Source organism: Nerophis lumbriciformis, linkage group LG29 (assembly GCF_033978685.3).
Source record: "Nerophis lumbriciformis linkage group LG29, RoL_Nlum_v2.1, whole genome shotgun sequence".
Classification (NCBI taxonomy): Eukaryota; Metazoa; Chordata; class Actinopteri; order Syngnathiformes; family Syngnathidae; genus Nerophis; species Nerophis lumbriciformis.
This window is the reverse complement of record NC_084576.2, coordinates 432989-454594: the sequence shown is the minus strand read 5'-3', so window position 1 is coordinate 454594 and position 21606 is coordinate 432989. Positions and strand designations below refer to the sequence as shown.

General features: G+C 39.5%; 3 protein-coding genes across 5 annotated transcripts in view; 2 read left to right on the top strand and 1 right to left on the bottom strand.

Moving 5' to 3' along the window:
- The window catches only part of LOC133572331 (uncharacterized), a 188490-nt gene that overhangs the window by 12471 nt on the left and 154413 nt on the right, over positions 1-21606 (bottom strand). The gene's annotated exons all lie outside the window — the stretch shown is intronic.
- LOC133571919 (uncharacterized) overlaps positions 1-21606 on the top strand; it is a 158869-nt gene that overhangs the window by 33756 nt on the left and 103507 nt on the right. The gene's annotated exons all lie outside the window — the stretch shown is intronic.
- The window catches only part of LOC140676641 (uncharacterized), a 78803-nt gene continuing 76465 nt past the window's right edge, over positions 19269-21606 (top strand). For 2 of the 3 annotated variants that reach the window (XM_072911893.1, XM_072911894.1), the window contains exon 1: positions 19269-19684. The gene's annotated coding sequence lies outside the window, so the exon portion shown is untranslated. The remainder of the gene's footprint in view (positions 19685-21606) is intronic. The other variant, XM_072911895.1, reaches the window with a different exon arrangement.

Below are 21606 nucleotides of genomic sequence, written 5' to 3'. Positions count from 1 at the left end.
TAACACCACCATCCTGTGTTTTTGTCTGATTATGATTGCGAACAAAAATGTTATCAATCAATGATCTTAAAAAAATTGAATATCAGTATCCACATTGGTATAACCGATACTGCTCTTGTAACTACTTGCATACCTGCCAACTTTTGAAATCAGAAAAACCTAGTAGCCAGGGTCCAGGGGCCGCAGGCCCCGGTAGGTCCAGGACAAAGTCCTGGTGGGGGGTTCAGGCTTCGCCCCCCGACGCAAAATGATTATTAGCATTCAGACAGGTTAAAATGTTCCTAAAACCATCACTTTTCTATCAGTCACAGTGACCTTTCAAAACAAAAATATTACAGCAAAAATCATATGGGTTGATTGACATGTTTATTCTGTAAGCTAACTTCAATAGTTTGAAATTATTTTGACAGTTAATGCCAGTTATCCTGTCAACCTTTCACAAGACTTCAATTTGTTAATTGAAAGTATAAACACTTTTTACAGTAAACAAATGGTAAAACAGTACTAAACAATTCCATAAAAAAAAAATTGGTGTCATTATTAACTTTCTGTCCAAGCTTGTATAATCTACTGCCTTGTTCAATTGTAAAAAATATTCTGTGCCTAAAATTCACATTTCTATCACAATTATCATACTGTAAACATGGTAAGCTAACTTCATTAAAATTAATAGTCCTGTCAATAGCATGGAATTACAATTCAAATGTAGTTTTTTTGTAAGCCTTTCAAAAGAATTCAAAATATGAAAAATTAATGAAAATTAATTTAAGCCATCAGACACTTGAAAAGTGGCACATCACATCTCTAATGTAATCATTTTAACTTTTCAACAGAAATAGCACTGCAAAAATATTAAGGACATACTTCTGTATTTTGGTAGTTATGCTGTCAACATTTAACAAGATTTCTTCAACTTGGACTTGAAAGCATAAATAGTATAAACACTTTTAACAGTATAACAGTACTAAACAATTCCAATAGATAACATTGGTGTCATTACCTTTTTGTGGCTAAAATCCGAAAAACGTTGACAGTTTTCCACTTGTATCGCTATCAACGGCATTAGACTTGTGTTTTTTTGTCCCAACGTGGTCTTTTACATCGCTAATTCCTCCGTGTCCAATCGAAAAATCTTGTCTGCACAAGGTGCAATTCGCGTAGTTTTCACCCTTTTTGGAACGGATAATTATTCCCGGATAGGCTTTTGAATATTCTTCACGGAATGACTGCAGTTTTCTTTTCGGTTTAAGACTCGTTTGCGATTTTTCTCCGGCTGATTCCATGATCGTTCGCTCGTTTGGAAACAATGGCAACTGGTGCCTCGTGCTTGGCAGCGGTGCTATAAATAGCCTCGCGCATGGCATTCGGAATGGCTCGATAGGAAGTTACGGGAAGCAGTGTCGATTGTCATTGTTGTTACGCGATTTCGTGAATAAAACTTAAAAACATTTTTTTTTTTAATTAATGAAAAACCGTATTTTTTATCACTGCAACCGTAACCCGGAATAGGTTGATGAAAACCGTACTAATTACGGGAAAACCGGAGTAGTTGGCAGGTATGTACTTGGTACTGGAACAATACCTACATTGGTAGTATCAGCCAAAACTAGAGTATCAAACAACAAAACAAGTGACTCGAGTCACATGACTCAGGTAATTATGTTTTATTTTCTTCTGATCATCCAGCCGATTTATAGGCAACAGTTTAGTCTAGCAAAGTGGCAAAGAGCTTTGCGCTGCTAATATACTTTAGCCACTTTGTGGATGATTTTTCGTGTTTTACATTTCCCCTCTGGGGTCTTCTTTACTATGCGCTTCAGATGGAACGCAGGTGCGTGTATTTGGGTTGTTGCGCAACACTTTAATTTATTAAATCTGCTTGATTGTTTATCAACTTTGAATGTTTGGACAAGTACTTGAATTTGAATTATGATATATTGAGTTTCTAATAATGAGTATTATTATGAAACTAGGTTATATAAGTGCACTTATAATTGAATTTGTAATTGATTCATGATTGAGTTTTATCACTTTAGATAAGAAATCATGATCTGTATTATTAGAAATGTATTATGAATGTTCATTTTAATTGGACTCATGATTGTATATTAATCAACATGATTAATTATGTCGTATCAATTGGTTTATTAGCACAAAAAATTAGTCATTCCGGTCAATCGAATGCTTACATTATGCTTTCAAGTACATATTGAATGTACTTTAATGTGAAGAGGTAACTAGGTTAGTCACTTTGTTTTTTTTGGACTTGTAGGTCAGGTTTTTTTTCCGGGAAGGAATACCCGTTGACCCAAACAACCTGAGCTCCCTATCCACCTTCAAACTCAACTCAACAAATGGCGAGCTAAACAACTACGCGGTAGGACAAGCATTTTTTTCTCCTCCGCCGCAAACCTTTTGGATTACTTTTGTTTTTGAACTGAACTTTTGGACTGACGCGAAAGTCGTTGCTTTGAACTGAACTGTGAACTGGTTCCGAGAAGGCAGCAGGACTGTATCTTGTATTTTTGTTTTGGGCATTTTTTTTCTTCCTATTGTGTCATCTGTGGCATTTATATGCTTGTTTCAATACATTTAATGCAGTCGAAACCAAGATAACTAGTTGTCGTCATCTTTCATACCTCAGGCTCCTAGACGAACCATCTTCTGTCACACGGGTTACACTCTTAACCCGCCTAGCCCAAGCAAGCGTTACAATGTTCCCCTCTAAATTCCAATGATTAGATTTAAGACTTGAAGTGTATGAGCATGAAGTGATGAAGCCTACTTGGATGAGTCTTCTAAGACAAAGTGAACAGTCCAGTTGTGATGGATTGAATGCCCTGAGAATAAAATGATATGTGCTTACTTGGACTGTGATGAAGCTGTGAGGACTCAGGCGCTTTGTCTTCATGCTCTTCAGTCTTCACAGAGACAACAGTCAGTGGAAACTTGCTGACATCATCCTCCTCCTGCCCTACAACACACTCTCCCTCCTCTTCCTCTTTCCTGTGTGGATCTTCCTCTTCCTCTTTCATGTGGGGGGGCTGCTGGACGTCTGTTGGGTAAATAAGTAAATAAGATAAAGAGAGAATAGAAATAGTTTTGGACTGACACTGTTAACACAATGACATAATTTGTGTTCTTCCGTTAAAAGTGTGTTGCAAAACAACCAATAAAAACACGGGAAATACCTCCTTTTTTCCTCAAATGAATTCAAAAGTGGCACAGTGACAACAAAAACAGACTTGGAAATTTGATGGGGGGCAATTTGAAAAGTATTTATAAGTACGAGACAGCATTGATTGAGGCATTTTTAACTTTACACTCACTGATGTAAAGTGTGTAAATATTTTATTCTGTATATGGTCTATGACACCTAAACTTTATCTCTAAACTTAACCACAATCTTGTAATGACATAGTCATTACCATAATTTAAATATCATGGAAATAAAAAATCTAATTCCAAAATCACTTAAATGGTATGTTTTTGTCATCATGCAAAATACTTTTTTGTGGTCATTTTGTTGGCTTGGCCAAAAGGAACTTTTACCAAAACATGTTTTACTATGTGGTGTTTTTATGGGGAATCTCCATCAACAATTCCTCTTTAGGAATTGGAGACCATCTACGACACGCTGAAGGAAAGTCAGTCACCTTTATGCTCTTTTAATTAATTTAAAGCGTTGACTACTTTGGTAACTGAAAATAAATGTTTACTTTCACTTATTGATGCACGTTGGTCAGAATCAGGAAGTGAAATTATAACTAATTAGATTTGATTACAGTATAAAATGTTTTTGGTGAGTGTGTGAGTTTTGTGTAAACATGTTGATGCAGGGGGCAGCACAGTGGAACAGGGGTTAGTGCGTGTGCCTCACAATACAAAGGTCCTGGGCTCGGGCTCTTTCTGTGTGGAGTTTGCATGTTCTACCTGTGACTGCTTGGGTTCCCTCCGGGTACTCCGGCTTCCTCCCACCTCCAAAGACAAGCACCTGAGGATAGGCCCCTCCCACCTCCAAAGACATGCACCTGGGGATATGCTGATTGGCAACACTAAATCGTCCCTAGTGTGTAAATGTTGTCTGTCTATCTGTGTTGGCCCTGTGATGAGGTGGAAACTTGTCCAGGGTGTACACCGCCTTCCACCCGAATGCAGCTGAGATAGGCACCAGCACCCCAAACGGGACAAGCGGTAGAAAATGGATGGCCCGATGAATGTTGATACAGGTTTACATCTTCTTGAGGACTGGAACACAGATAGGCCACGAAAAGATACACCCATTTTTAAAACCTTCACTAAGCTGTTCCACCAACATTGTCTCACTTAACTCATTAAGCAAACTACCAGGGTGAGTGAGTCCTTTTAAACCTTCATAGACCTCGTTGTTACTTCTGACCAGTCTAAGATCACCACAAGTGGAACTACTGTATGCGACTTAAGTGATCATTCCATAATTTTCTGTACCCATAAAGAACATAAAACCGAGGCTGACAGCCACAAAACAAGCGAAGCTCCAATCCTCAAGACCTACACTAGCAAGGCTTTCAATGACAAACTGGCAAATTAAGACTCGCCTGGTACTTGCAAGTACACAGGTTTTTGGGTCAATTCCTAACCTCAGAAAAGTAGATAACGTCACAGTCAAAGTGGGCGACATTATAACAAAAAAAATGAGATTACCGTATTTTCCGCACTATAAGGCGCACTGGATTATAAGGCACACCTTCAATGAATGGCCTATTTTAAAACTTTGTTCATATATAAGGCGCACCGCATTATAAGGCGCATAGAATAGACGCTACAGTAGAGGCTGGGGTTATGTTATGCATCCATTAGATGGAGCTGCGCTAAAGGGAATATCAACAAAACAAATAGTGATCATACTGACACTTCTACTTGCTGCTCTCTTAACTACTCACTGTTCAACTTTGTCCTCCAACTGTAGCCATCTCGCTTTGTTCCCTCGGAAACGCAGTTTAGTCTTCTTTACTTGGCGCAGGTCATCATGTTGCTTCCTCCACTTCCGCACCATTGATTTGTTTATGTTAAATTCTCTCGCTGCTGCTCTATTCTCGTGTTCTACTGCGTGACTGATCGCCTTGAGTTTGAACTCTGTGTCATAAGTGTGTCTCTTAATAGGAGCCATTTTTCTTCTTCTTCTACGGTAAGCAGCCGCCAACTTCATTTTCCTCCGTAGAAGAAGAAGCACTTCTTCTTCTAGGGTAAGCAGCCGCCGACTTCATTTTCCCTCGTAGAAAAAGAAGCGCTTCTTCTTCTACGGTAAGCAGCCGTAGCACACTACTTCTTCTACGGGGGGAAATGAAGTCGGCGGCTGCTTACCGTAGTTGCGAGACCTGTTGTGGCTCAATATTGGTCCATATATAAGGCTCACCGGATTATAGGGCACACTGTTAGCTTTTAAGGAAATTGGAGGTTTTTAGGTGAGCCTTACAGTGCGGAAAATACGGTACCTATCTTGGCTGCATCGTAGAGACTAATCTCTCCAGTGAAAAAATGACTACTAAGGCAGTCAAATAATCAACTGACGAATTATGTTCTTACTAGTGTTGTCTTGATACCAATATTTTGGTACCGGGACCTGTACCAAAATGTATTTCGATACTTTTCGGTACTTTTTGATACTTTTCTAAATAGAAAGGACCACAAAAAGTGCATTAATAGCTTAATTTTAACAAAAAAATCTTAGGGTACATTAAACATAAGTTTCTTATTGAAAGTTTGTCCTTAAATAAAATAGTGAACATACTAGACAACTTGTCTTTTAGTAGTAAGTAAACAAACAAAGGCTCCTATTTTAGTCTGCTGACGTATGCAGTAACATATTGTGTCATTTATACACCTATTATTTTGTACACATTATTAAGGACAAGTGGTAGAAAATGTATTATTAATCTACTTCTTCATTTACTGTTAATATCTGCTTATTTCTGTTTTAACATGTGCTATCTACACTTCTGTTAAAATGTAATAATCACTTATTGTTCTGTTGTTTGATACTTCACATTAGTTTTGGATGATACCACAAATTTGAGTATCAATCTGATACCAAGTAGTTACAGGATCATACATTGGTCATATTCAAAGTCCTCATGTGTCCAGGGACATATTTACTGACTTTATAAACATAATATAATTTTTTTTAAACAAAAGAAGATGTTGTGATGCCAAAAAATATTGATATAATCATAGAAGTAGTATATTTTACAGGCGGTATAGTACCAAATAGGATTCATTAGTATCGTGGTACTATACGAATGCTGGTATACCATACAACCCTAGTTCTTACATAGTAGGATCACCCCGCTGGTGGGTAGAAATACACTTAAGACTCTAACACAAGCACTCATTTAACCCCACTTTGACTACAGAGTTCATGTTTGGTACCGTGACGCCTTAAAAGCCCTGAAAAACAAACTCCAGACAGCCAAAACAAAATGATTGGGCTTCTACTCAACCGTCCATCTCAGGCTCACCTTTCCACCAACCATTTCAGAGTACAGCTTCTTGCAGTTGGTCTGGTGTACAAGATACACCATACCACTAAAATACCCATGCATTGCAACTACCCAGAGGTAGTTGTACAAATCACATTCAACCCAGATTTCATAACGAAAAAGGTTCTAAATCCTTTTCCTGCTATCCCACCAAAATGTGGAACTCCCTATCAAAAAGAGAAGACATTGCAGGTTGCGGCTACTCGTAACTGGGACTATACAAAGCCTTTTGCTTATTGTAAATTATATTTTAATTGATTTTCTTGCAGTATATTTGTATTTTAAATGCTAATTTCTACATAGTAATGTGAGGTAAAACATATTTCCACTGAAACCATCTCAGGCTTTCTTGTAGCAGCAGGGTTTCCCGCAGCGTTTTGTTGTTAAGGCGGCTGCCTTAACAACAAAGAGCCACCGCCTAAACTAATGTCTTAACAGGATCTCCAGCCACACGTGAGCATTTAAAGAAACTATTACTGTCCCCAAGCAAACGCATACACTGAGTGTCATACACATGCCAAAATACTGGGGGGGTTGTAGCCTAGGACTTAAGACCATTTTAGCCAATCAGAAACATCCAAAATGTCATTTCCCGAGGCGGCATATATCACAAATGGTGGGTCATGACAAGAAATAATTATCTATGTGGGCTGACAGAAGTAGAGCTAATTTTAAGCATCGTTTTGGAGCTTAAAGTTAACAAAACTCAACAAAGTGCTGACTGGGAGATTTGCCAGTCCAAGTTTGGTGACATTCTTACCCTATTTTGGAACGGTATGGACTTGGAGGGACATCTGAGGAATTTCCTCATCGGAAAAAGGACATGACAAAAACAACTATCAACACTAAACTGAAAGTGATTGGTGGAAAGTACAGACAAGCAGTGGACGCAGGTGGAAGAAGTGGTTACGCTAGAGTTGTTTTGCTGTACTTCCAACTATGCCAGCAGATCTGGGGCGGTTCTCCATCAACTACACCCATTTCATTTGGAATAGAAGCATCAGATATTGACACAAGCTCTCACAGGAGTTGGGATTCTCCATTCACCCTTGACAGCCTGGTCACAGACAAAGATATGCCCAATGATGTACAAGAGCAGCAAGATTCCAATAGGAGCAATCCACAATCTTCTGTGGTGAAAGAGAGAAGAGCTCTACTTCAGGTATGTGGCCGCTTTCTTCATTGCTAGGAAGTAATATTGTTAAAAGACAGAAAGATGGGGCATCAAAACATTTTTATATGAACTGCACTGCAATTCCAAATGCTCTCAGATGATCACTTTCAACAATGTGGAATCATATTTGTTTGAATATGATCATTGTGTGACAACAGTGTGACAAAAATACTTGCTTTGGAATCAGAAGTCAAGATGGCAAGCATATATTAAAGTTCAGCTGTTTTACATGTATTTAAATAGGCGTGTATTAAAAATGATTTGAGTAGTTTCTTGTAATAAATAATATTGAGTTAAGTAAAACTGCAATTGCATAAAATATTTATTTTTTTCTGTCAAAATTAAAATACCTCGAATTGTTTTATTGACAGACATTGTTTCCCGACGATGTTGAGGGCCATTTGACATGTTGTAAATAACATGTCACTACCTTACACCTGTGCTAAAGTGGCTTTATCCCAAATAATGTATTCATGATTGTTGAATGTCATTTTGTAAAAATTCTTATTATTTTTAAAAAAAATTTCACGAGGCAAAACTCAACAGCCACAAGCAGGACAGACTAAAAGGAAAACTTCCAATGGAGACAAAGTTGCTGAATGCAGTAGAAGAAGACATCCAGATAAAGAAGAGACTTCTGGACATGATGGAGACATCAGAGAAGCAATCGTCTGACAATTTAGACAAACTAACCTCAAATTACTAAGTCAAAATATTGACTTACTAAGTCATAATAATGACATACTTAGTATCTCAGGTAACTAGGATTGTTTTGTGTTTTGTTTGTACTTTACGGAAAAAATATGGAGATATGTATCGTATATCGCCATTCTGCAAATGGAGCGGAAAACACAACCAAAAATTGTAGGCTTCTTTATTTCTCTAATATCTTTATTTAATATAAGATATTGTTATTTGGTTATTTTTTAATAAACAATGTGTTCAATGTAATCAGAGTCTGTAGTCTATTGCCCCCCCAGGCTGTGGTGGCAGCGATAAGGTGGAGACGTGATGGTGGCGACAGGCCGGGTTACACTGTTCCTTACACCCACCCATCCCCTTCCCCGTCCGGCCGCCTATCCCGGGCGACGCCCCCTCCCAACGCCTTAACTAACACATTTTCTGGGGGAAACACTGAGCAGTGAATGTGTACCGTGATGAAAGTGTAGCCTTTCCTATGCAAACTTCTCATAACTCCTTCAATCAATCAATCACACATTGTTACAAACTGAGAGGAACATCAACCTCAAACTGTCTCGTTTTCATGAACAATCTAAATCAGTGGTTCTCAACCTGGGTTCGATCGAACCCTAGGGGTTCGGTGAGTCGGCCTCAGGGGTTCGGTGGAGCCTCTGCCGCTGAGGTCAAGACACACCCAACTCATTGTGTAAATAAAAACTTCTCCCTATCAGCATATTATGGATACCTCCAAACAATTTTCCATCTCATTTGCAGGTGTGTAATTTGTTGTGAGTTCATGCACAGTTCGTTTTGTGCACCAGTAATAAAACATAACTTTGTCTTGAATTTGAAAAAAAAATAAAACATTTTATTTTTCACCAAAGAAGGGTTTGGTGAAGGCGCATATGAAACTGGTGGGGATCGGTACCCCCAACAAGGTTAAGCACCACTGATCTAAATGAAAGCATTGCATCATCCTCACAAGACAAACTATCTTCCTATTAAGTTAAAGTTAAAGTACCAATGATTGTCACACACACACACACACACACACACACACACACTAGGTGTGGCAAAATTATTCTCTGCATTTGACCCATCACCCTTGATCAACCCATGGGAGGTGAGGGGAGCAGTGAGCAGCAGCGGTGGCCACGCCCGAGAATCATTTTTGGTGATTCAACCCCCAATTCCAACCCTTGATGATGAGTGCCATTTTTATAGTCTTTGGTATGACATGGCTGGGGTTTTAACTCACAACCTACCCATCTCAGGGTGGACACTCTAACCACTAGGCCACTGATTGACCATGTATTGAAGAAAAGTGTTAATAATCATATATAAAGTTAGTAAAGATGTGAGAGTAAGAAGTCAACAGACCTGTTCTGTGTAACACAACTTGATGTTTCTTGAAAACGGCGTCCAGCAGTTGATAGTTCTCTTTTGTTCTAGAAAGTTCCGCCTCGTATTCTGCTATCGTTCTTTCTAACACTACAAATATTTCTTCAACGGCAGCAGTTAGTCGCTGATCCACCAACGCTCTCAACATGTGTAATGTAGACATTTTCACACAATCACAACACTTTACTCTCACACTTGATCTCTACTTAGCGATGTGTTGATAACTTCTCTTAGCAGCTAACAAGCTAAGCTAACTAGCGAGCTAAGACTAACAATAAACGAGCACGAGAAGCAGCAAAGTGCTTCTAGCGCATCGAGACGTTTTATCCTTAAATAAAGAATCAAAGATGTATTTCATACGACGCAAATATTTCTATCTAAAGAACAAATAATAAGACTGACTTATTAGAGTCCTTCTGGCTTCTCTCTGCGTCAATGTGCTTTTACGACAGTTGACACGCTTGACGTTACAAGACGATTCTGCTCTCGTCTATGACTGCTCTGCTCTCGCGAGATGTGTCATGCGCACAAGACTCAAAGCTTTGTAGTAAATCAGGAGCTTTGTTTGAGACTTTATTGTAGGAGCGTGATCACTTTTAGATTTTCTACATTTATTTTGCATTTTTGACTTTGTTAAAACTGTTGTTTGTAATAAAATGATTAATTGTATTATTTTGTTGTAATTGTTACATTAACTAAAATGATGTATTGTTGTATTATTCACCAATAAGTGGATACATCCCAGCTAACAACTGCACGTTTGGAGAACGTTCTGGTTTAGTTTGGAGAACGTTAAATTGGAACGTTGTGGGAACGTTCGTTTGTGGAGTTTTTGTTTGGTTAGCAGAACGTGATTCTTGAACGTTAGAAAATAACATAAAAAGAACAGTCTAAGAACATTACTCGGGGACATTCCTTTCAATTCATGCAGGCTTTGGGCATAATAAAACAAAGAAAACGAGTGTAGCAATTTGAATGACTTTATTTAACTGAAGTCAGTAAATGTTGATACAGCGTAAACAGATAAAGCTATAATTTGGTGTATTAGTCTATAATTAAACTTGATCTAGCTAGGAGAGTGCCATTCGAAATTTCACGCATGATCATTCTCATCTCGCTTCCTTTTGCCAGCCTGCAATAACAGAAATAAATGGGAGATTTTTATAATAATGTCGCAAGATGTTATTAGAAGCAGCAATTAAGACAACTTGTATTGACAAATCTGGCTATGCCATCCATCCATCTTCTTCCGCTTATCCGAGGTCGGGTCGCGGGGGCAGCAGCCTAAGCAGAGAAGCCCAGACTTCCCTCTCCACAGCCACTTCGTCCAGCTCCTCCCGGGGGATCCCGAGGCGTTCCCAGGCCAGCCGGGAGACATAGTCTTCCCAACGTGTCCTGGGTCTTCCCCGTGGCCTCCTACCGGTCGGACGTGCCCGAAACACCTCCCGAGGGAGGCGATCGGGTGGCATCCTGACCAGATGCCCGAACCACCTCATCTGGCTCCTCTCGATCTGGCTATGCAAAGAAGATAATACATCAGGATGAAATTATTTATATGGTCCATGTCTTTTGTTTTAAATATTTACCTTGTGCTTGGATCCTCCGCGCCTGTGGGGGGCATACTTCAGCACCTCCGTTAGCTCGTCATGGACCTCTTGGATTTTGACAGACTTGAATGTCATCTGGCATGCTTCTGAAATAATGTATGCAATAACAACCAGAGTTAAACATAATTAAACAAAAGATTTACTTGAGTGGAGTATGCATTTTTTTCGTGTAAACTCTTGCTAAGAAAACCTCAACTTTGAATGCAGGGGAATTTGGGCCATTCCACAGTTTGTTTTCATTATTTTACTGGCATGCTGTATTCAACACAGTTTTAAAAAAGTAAAGTGTAACTTACTGACTATGACCCTGCATATGGAGAGGTCTTTCAATAGCAGTTTGCCCTTCATCCCTTTAAGGCTGTAGTTTTCCCAGAGCTTGTTCTGTCCAATGTCCTTGACAATCGCCCTCACCCCATCCACAAAGTTGGCTCCACCAATGGCACTGAGGGCTTTGATCTGCAAAAAAACGAGAGACCAAAACAAAAATATTAAAATTAGTGCATAAATTAAGTATCTCTATATTAAACTTTAATTACTTCATCTCTTTATTCTGCTTATTTACGCAAATCATACATTTAGGAGGTGTATTAGATGTACAAAAGGACTGTGGAAAATTAAGTCGTTAACGTTTAAATATTCCTTTTATAAATAAACAATGGTACATGATTGTAATGGCTATAATTATGTACCAGTTTCCTCTCAGCAGCAGGATCTTGTCTTGGTTGCTCAAAATGGTTTGTAGGTTTATGTTGGACTGGACTTCTGCAATAATACAAATCAAAATTCTCCATAAAGGTAAAATATGTTGCTGTGCAACTTGTTGCGACTCCCATACTGGCAAAAAAGAAAGTACACATCAATTAGTGGGTGATATTTGATTCATTACACATGTTTTAGGATGGCACACAGATTGTTTTCCTTGCACGCCCCTCATCATTATTATGAATGGACAAACCTTCATTGGCATGAGCATGTCTTCTTGACCCAGAGCCAGAAGCCTGTGAGGTGCTTGGAGTCGGCGAGCGGCGTCTTGAGCGTTGGTTGTTGGATGAAGGGGTGTGGGTGCTGCTTGGAGTCAGCGAGCGGCGTCTTGAGTGCGGATCTTTGGGGCGCCCTGCATATACTGGTGCGTTGGGCAAAGGTACCACATAGTTCTGTAGCTCATCATGTTTAGGTCTCTTTCGGGTGACTCATCATTTTCGTCTGAAACAGGTGAATGGAAAAAATGTAGTCAATTGCTTGGTGGTCTGAAAACCTACTTCATCACAATCATGATTCAGAAATCAGAACAACTTGGTACGAACCATCACCATCCATGTCTTCAGCTTCAGTCTCTCGGTTGCGCTTAGGTGTCCAGCGCTTTCTTTTACCTTTGGGGTCTTCTTGCTCCGACTCTATGTTGGAAGAAAACTCTGTCTGTTTTGCATACCGCAAGGCCTTCTCATAGCACTCTATAACAGAGAAATTTATAGAATATAGCAAATAAATTGTCATTACAAGACTAGTGTACATGTATTCAAGAGATGAATCGAAATGTTCACAGTGCCAGGTAACATTATTTGGTTTGCTGTGACCAGTTTGCTCTTACCGGTGAAGGAATGAGGGAAGATTCTGATTCCAATCTTGCCCCACAACTCCTTGTCCGGCATCTCGCCTCGCTTGATTTTTGTTGGAACGTTGGTTGATGGCCAGTAGCAGAACAGTCCCTGTGAAGCAAGAACATTCGGCACTGTCAAAAAGTGCATCAAACTCCCATACAAAATCAATTAAATCTAGCACGCTAATTGACCAGAAATCTATGACAAATGATGAAAACACCTTTAACAGTTATTTATGCATACCTCTTCATCCTCTGCAGTCCAAATCTCCGGTACAGCACTAACTGTGTGTTCTCCCAAAAACTCCACCACAACGTACACAACCATCTGAAAGCATAACAAAATGTTCAGTGTTACCGTATTTTCCGCACCATAAGGCGCCCTGGGTTAAAAGCCGCGCCTTCAATGAACGGCATATTTCAAAACTTTGTCCACCTATAAGCCGCCCGGTGTTGTAAGCCGCATCTAACTGCGCTAAAGGAATGTCAAAAAAACAGTCAGATAGGTCAGTCAAACTTTAATAATATACTAAAAACCAGCGTTCTAACAACTCTGTTCACTCCCAAAATGTACGCAAATGTGCAATCACAAACATACGTATATCAACATGGACAGAGCTGCGTGAAAAAAGCCACCCGGCCTCTTCGCGTAAACTTAAACTTACCTTAACCACTCGCTCATCTTTTCTTCATCCATCCCTTCGAGTTAGCTTTTATGATGACGCCGGCTGGAAAGGTCTCTTTTGGCAAGGTCTTCCTTTTGAATATCACCATGGGTGGAAGTTTCTGGCCATTAGCATGGCAAGCTAGAACCACAGTGAAGGATGACTTCTCATTCCCTGTGGTGCGAATATTCACCGTACGTGCTCCCGTTGTATCCACAGTGCGTTTCACAGGAATATCAGTTGCTGTGAAATAGTAATCCGTGTGCGGATGGAGAGATTGCGTCTTTTCATGAACCGGATCCCTGACGCTTAGTAGGAGCCATTTTGTGGTCTTTACAGATGTAAACACACAAAGGAAATGAAACGTACGGTATATCCGCGCGCTTTTTCTTCTTCTACGCGGGCGGGTGGTTGCTTACAGTAGAAGAAGAAGCGCTTCCTGTTCTATGGGGGCGGGTGCTTACCTTGGCGGTTGCTTGCGTAGAAGAAGAAGCGCTTCCTGTTCTACCGGGAAAAAAGATGGCGGCTGTTTACCGAAGTTGCGAGATCGAAACTTTATGAAAATGAATCGTAATATTAATCCATATAAAAAGCGCACCGGGTTGAAAGCCGCACTGTCAGCTTTTGAGTAAATTTGTGGTTTTTAGGTGCGGCTAATAGTGCGGAAAATACGGTAATTAAACAACTTCAGTTGTAATTTGTTAAGTGAGCATGCTGTCAATATGGGTGCATACATTTTCCACTGAAGTTAGTATCTACTGGGTTTAATGATGCGCATGACATGTATACTACTGCTACTAACTTCTAACAGACATTTCCGACATTTTGGAGCGAGGTTCTTTGTTTACATTGTTCAACAAAGTCGGCTCATTTCTATTTTTCCATCCATCCATTTTCTACCGCTTATTCCCTTTGGGGTCGCGGGGGGCGCTGGAGCCTATCTCAGCTACAATCGGGCGGAAGGCGGGGTACACCCTGGACAAGTCGCCACCTCATCGCAGGGCCAACACAGATAGACAGACAACATTCACACTCACATTCACACACTAGGGACCATTTAGTGTTGCCAATCAACTTATCCCCAGGTGCATGTCTTTGGAGGTGGGAGGAAGCCGGAGTACACGGAGGGAACCCACGCAGTCACGGGGAGAACATGCAAACTCCACACAGAAAGATCCCGAGCCCGGGATTGAACCCAAGACTACTCAGGACCTTCGTATTGTGAGGCAGATGCACTAACCCCTCTACCACCGTGAAGCCCCATTTCTGTTTTTAGGGCTTGGAATTCAAACAACTTTCAAATGAGGGAACGCAACACACTCACCTTCATCTTCGCTTTTCAGATTGTTCTCCGTTGGTGGCGCTGATTCTCTTTCATCTTCTCTTTTAGCGGACGTCGCTATTAGCATAGTTAGCATAGTCGTCCATCTTCTATCACGTCTTCAATCTTCACTTCACATGACGCGCCATCGCTCCACACTCAAAGTCCGTTCGGTGGGCTTAAGATAATGCGAATAGTTGAGGTATTTGATGCTATTTTTGAATCTATAAGATCGTAAATGTGAAACTTCTCCGGAAAGCCACCTCGTTTCGTCCGCCATCTTGGACTTTCCGCCTGACCATTGTTCCATGTGTTTGCGCATGCGCAAGGAGTTTGCAACTTCCTATCGACAACTGCACTTTAAAAATAAAATACCTTTTAAATAACTAGCGGCCCTTTTCGTCTTTTCTTACATTTCTGGCTCATAATTGAAGTGCTCCTTGTCGCGAAAACATTTTTGATATCAAAATACTTTGGAGATAGAAATGAAACAAAAGTCGACAATGTTGAGGTTTGTCAGCTGCGCTGCAGAAATCTGTCATATGTGGGCATTTGTGTGGCGCAGCCGTTGGAAAAGCCGCGCATTGCAATGAAAATAAAACCCAACTGAGGGCTTGAAACCCTTCTAAACATTTCAAAATCATGTGTGGGGACAAGCTTTACATTTGTTTCTTCCCATTTACTTACGTTTTGTAATCGGATGGTAGCCAACACAGCTAGATAATGCTGGATAACACACTCCATGTTCAAAATGGCGTTCGATGTTTTCTTTGTCTGCACAGCGGAAGACTTCAACGCGCATGCGCACAACATTGACCCACTATCTGACCCAAAACTAAGAACATTCCCGGAACGTTCGTAGAACATGCAAACCAAATGTTATGTTCAGGTTATTTGTCAACTTTATTGCAAACATTCTCAGAACATTCCCCGAACGTTCCCTCTGAAACGTTCCGTGTTAGCTGGGAAAACACTTTTAAACATAAACAGACATAACCAAAACACTATCAAACATAAACAGACATAACCAAAACACTATCAAACATAAACAGACATAACCAAAACACTTTTAAACATAAACAGACATAACCGAAACACTATCAAACATAAACAGACATAACCAAAACACTTTTAAACATAAACAGACATAACCGAAACACTATCAAACATAAACAGACATAACCAAAACACTTTTAAACATAAACAGACATAACCGAAACACTATCAAACATAAACAGACATAACCAAAACACTATCAAACATAAACAGACATAACCAAAACACTTTTAAACATAAACAGACATAACCGAAACACTATCAAACATAAACAGACATAACCAAAACACTTTTAAACATAAACAGACATAACCGAAACACTATCAAACATAAACAGACATAACCAAAACACTTTTAAACATAAACAGACATAACCGAAACACTATCAAACATAAACAGACATAACCAAAACAGTATCAAACATAAACAGACATAACCAAAACACTATCAAAAATAAACAGACATAACCAAAACACTATCAAACATAAAAGGAAGCACCGAAAGTGGGAGCTGCCGCCATCTTGTTAATGGTCATTTGTATTCCGAAATCCAAATTAGGGCCTCTTCCCTATGTAACGGAGTTAAAATACACCTTTGTTATTTATTATATTTTGTTTGTGCATTTGATCTCCAAATAGTTCTCTTTTCTGTTGCCTGTGAGAGGGCGGTTTGATATCTTTTTGTCCCTCCTGAGCTCCTGTAGTTCTCCTGGGTTGTGGAGCCCCTCCCTTCTCCCCTCACAGAAAAGTTTCACATGGCTGAGGGTGAGTCTCGCTCGGACGATCCCACCGACCTTTTCTTGGCTTCTCGCTACAAATGAGCTCTTTAATGAATGAATGTGTGCACCAAGAATGTGAATATGTTTACCTGTGTTGTCCTTTAGTTTGAAATTCACATTCCAGGCAACATTACATCGCTAACATTGGCGCCAACCGGCCGCTCTTTGTTGTAGGAGACTTGTTCAGTGTGTGCGTGTGTGTGTGTGTGTGTGTGTGTGTGTGTGTGTGTGTGTGTGTGTGTGTGTGTGTGTGTGTGTGTGCGTGCGTGTGCGTAGGTAATGAGACTTGTTCAGTGCGTGTGTGTGTGTGTGTGTGTGTGTGTGTGTGTGTGTGTGTGTGTGTGTGTGTGTGTGTGCGTGTGCGTAGGTAATGAGACTTGTTCAGTGCGTGTGTGTGTGTGTGTGTGTGTGTGTGTGTGTGTGTGTGTGTGTGTGTGTGTGTGTGTGTGTGTGTGTGTGTGTGTGTGTGTGTCGGTAACGAGTGTTATTCTGTGTGTTTAGGCGCAAGCCAAAGAAAGACGGGATACGGACATTGTGTGATTGTCGCCCGCAGGTTGGAAGGAACATAAATAAAGCTGAGAACAGTGGAAAAAGTCTCATCATTGTGCCGACCCAGAACTGTTCCATCTATGAGGAGTGATCCAGCCCACCTGCGAATGTCAAACTAAGGGGCCTTATCTTATTATGTGCTCAAACTGAAATACTACTATTTACTTAAACTTGGTCGTTGGCTTTCTCCAAGGTGAATATAAACCTTCACCATAAGCAAAACATAATATGAGTGAATTCATTCACTTCAGTATCTAATGGTGCATCACAATTGGTGTTTTGTAGAAAGAATGTTGTTCCTGTTTTGCGTGGGCCTTGTGTGTCCTCACCCAGCCAGTCTCTGGTAAACAATGTCCCATCATGCTGACATTTGAGGGGTCATAACACACCACATAAACATACATACGCCAGCCCCTGGGCTCCACTTCCCAAGGATGCTGAGGGTCTCCTATCTTGGGGAGTTGTGAAGAAGTTGTAACGGACAGGACACTGACGGCCAAGTGGGTGGTTTGATTGATTGATTGATTGATTGAGAAGTTTATTGACATCTTAAAGAATTGAATCCATGTAATGCTTTAAAAAGGCAAATGGATGGCACAAAAAGCCAAAAGGCTTGTTTCCATTGTGGTCCATTAAGTCAGTATTTTGGTGAGCAACAGGGCCCCAAAATGGTAAAGTGACTGACACTGTGTAAGAGAGATATAACACCATCTGTGTCCTATTCGATATGATGACATTCAGCAATTTTCAAGGTCCAACTTTTATTTCAGCCACGCCTTCTTCTCGTTAACAACAATGCCAAAATAATGCCGTCAGAACATATAAATAAGAAAAACAGAACTTACAATTAGTCTGACATCACATAAAAGAAAACACATTGATTTCACATACATTATCAGAAAGAATCATACCTCATTGGCCTCACAAACTCCGAGGAAATAAAGTTTATTTTCAAGCCGAGGCTCCATTAACCTCTTACATCGAATGCTTGCTGTCGCATGCTGCTTCCCTTATTCCGTCACATATTAATTGTCCCCCCAACAATGTGACCAAACCGGAACAAAAAATATGTTCCCCTCCAATTGACATGGGTTTTGTAACAGAAATAAAGTTAACATATACTTGCATGAATTAACCAAAGGAAACACATTTTTAATCACATTATATGTAAATATGAACTTATATTTATACATTGTATTTATTTACTTTAACCAACTGAAATGATATAACATATATACAATGCGCTTCTGTCAGCAGCTACACTTTTCCTAACTAAGAGTTTCCCGCTTGTCTCCAACCCTTCCCCCATGCATTCCTGAGCTAAGATAAAAGGTGACACTCTCCTGTAAACAGACGGCCTTTGTCTTTTGAGGCCTCCAATAAATACTAAAAAAAAAAAAAGGTATTCTCTGAACATTTCTTATTAAATAGATGATTACATTGTAAAACAACAGACACTTTACTTTTGCTTGTCCTTTTGTCCCTGCAAGATGATGTTATGTTTTGGACGCATGGCTGCAATGGTTGTGATCTCTCGGATGCAGAATTTTACACCAGTAAAACCAGCAAAGCAGTAATTATAGTCTGCACATTGTGTTGTTGTTGAATGATATTTATCTGATTTAAAGTCAAACACAGTTTATATACTTGTCTGTCTATCTGTGTTGGCCCTGCGATGAGGTGGCGACTTGTCCAGGGTGTACACCGCCTTCCGCCCAAATGCAGCTGAGATAGGCTCCAGCACCCCCCGCGACCCCGAAAGGGACACGCGGTAGATAAATGGATGGATGGACCATTTGTTGCCGTGCTTTTTTGTGTAGACACCATGAAAACATACATTTAGAATGAATCGTTCATGACTTGCCCATCACTATGACTCTTTGGCCCCGCCCCTAAGTGACGCATGCGTGGAGGATATGCGCTTTGCAGCAAAGTCCTCCTTTACTCCACACACGCTTCTAAGCCTCGCTACTAACTACACTTTATTCATCCTCCGTGTCAGGATAAACTCCACTCGTCTCAGTCAACTTTGGACATTATTAGGCCCGCTTAGCTTGCTACTTGTTTTAGCGCGTTAGTTAGCTTAGCGTGCTAGTTAGCTTAGCGTGCTAGTTAGCTTAGCTTGTTAGCTGCTAACAAAGAGACGCGGATTTGATCAACACATCGCTTAGTTAAGATCAAGTGTGAGTGTAAAGTGTTGTGATTGTGTGAAAATGTGTGAAAGAACGATAGCAGAGTACAAAGAGGAACTTTCTCGGACAAAATAAGAAAACAAAAGACTACGTCAACTACTGGACGCTGTTTTCAAGAAACCTCAAGTTGTGTTACACAGAACAGGTTTGTTTACTTCTTACTCTCACATGTTTACTAACTTTATATTTCATTATTAACATGAACATGACGTGTTAGATTAATTGTGATTAATAGGTGTAGTCAGACACATGATTGTTATTGTGTTATTAATGTGATTATCAGACAGCAGTCATTTCCATTAGATAATGTTCAAATATAGGTGATTTGGCACACTTACAATTAAAATAACAACAAATAATGTTGTTTTTCATCAGATATGTACTAGAGTAGTATATGTGGATGGGGGCCCTGCTTTGGAAATAATGTGTACCCCTTTCAGAGATCACATTTAGTTCCACTTAAGCATTCACATGATCCACAATGAGATGAGATGGTATAACGTGAACAGTTCTGGAACTTTCTAACTCGGGGAAAAAACGGGATCTTGTTGGAAGCGCGATGTATTGGGTATAACAAAATGGTGTCTGCCATTGTAGTTTACAATGTACCTACATCAGTAGTTGTCAAACTTTTTTCACCAAGTACCACCTCAGAAAATACTTGGATCTCCAAGTACCACCATCATGAACAGCATTAAAATACAGTAGCATAGTAGGCCTTAATTTTTCATTAAAATCAAGGAAGACACGTTATGTAACACGTATATTTAATATTTTTAGTTACTCTAACATTACACACAGTTTGAACAGTAACACTGTGTTTGAATGTAGAAAAATAAAACACTGTACTTAAATAATGAAATAATAATTGGCGTACCACTAGGTGATGCCTGCGTACCACAGTTTTTTTGTGTTTTTTTTCATTTTATTTTTATTGACATCCAGCATCAGACATTCCTATCCATTACATCATATTCACATAAATCATATATCTATTATCTGCCCTAAATGTCAAAATATTTTTGTTTGTATCCCACCCATACCCCTCCCCCCAAAAAAAGAAAGAAACAACAAAAAAACAAAGTAATATCTACAAATACATCGATTAAATAAACAAAGTAGAAGAAAAAAATAAAATACTAATAATACATTAATAATAATAATCAGAAATAAAATAAAATATAAACAGATGCATATATATAAATATATATATACATATATACATACATATACACATAAAGGGAGTAATCCCTTTTTTTTCTTTTTTTTTTGCAGTACAATCACTAATTCGAAAAATTAAAGTCAGGTTAATGGGGTGTGACATAGTTGACACAGTTTTCCCAGTATAAAGTAAATTTCTCCAATTCATAATTAATAAAGGCAGTTATCTTCTCCATTTTATATATGTCCATTGTTGTTTCCATCCATTGCTTCAAAGTTGGGCTCTCCTGGGATATCCATTTCCTAGTAATGGTCTTTTTACAAGCCACCAGTAGGATATTCATGAAGTGTTTACCTTTCTTCAGCCTGTCCTGAGGTACCGGTACATGTCCAAAAAACACAATTTTACTTTGGAGGGGTATTTCACGTTTGAAAATATCCTGTAGAGCTTGGTGTATCTCTTTCCAATAGTCCTTTATGGTGGAGCAGTCCCACAAAACATGGTAGTGATTTGCATTTGAATTCCCACAATTTCTCCAGCAGGCAGGGGAGTTGTTATCATAGTGACACTTCTGAAAAGGTGTAATAAAAAATCTGATCAAACTTTTCCAGCCAAACTCCCTCCACTTGGTGAGCTGGTACAAGTCCATTGATATTTCCATATTATTGTCCATTCTTCCTCAGATATAGTTATCCCTCCTTCCTTCTCCCATTTTGTTTTAATATATGAAGTTGAATATGATTTCATATTCAACAGACCCTTATACAAGCATGAAACACTTCTATCAATAATTTCTGAATTGTAGGCTTTTGTAAACAGTTCAATCAAACATATACTCGTCTTTGTGACACTTTTCACCTTCATATTAACAAAATGCCGCAACTGCAAATATCGATAGAAGTCTT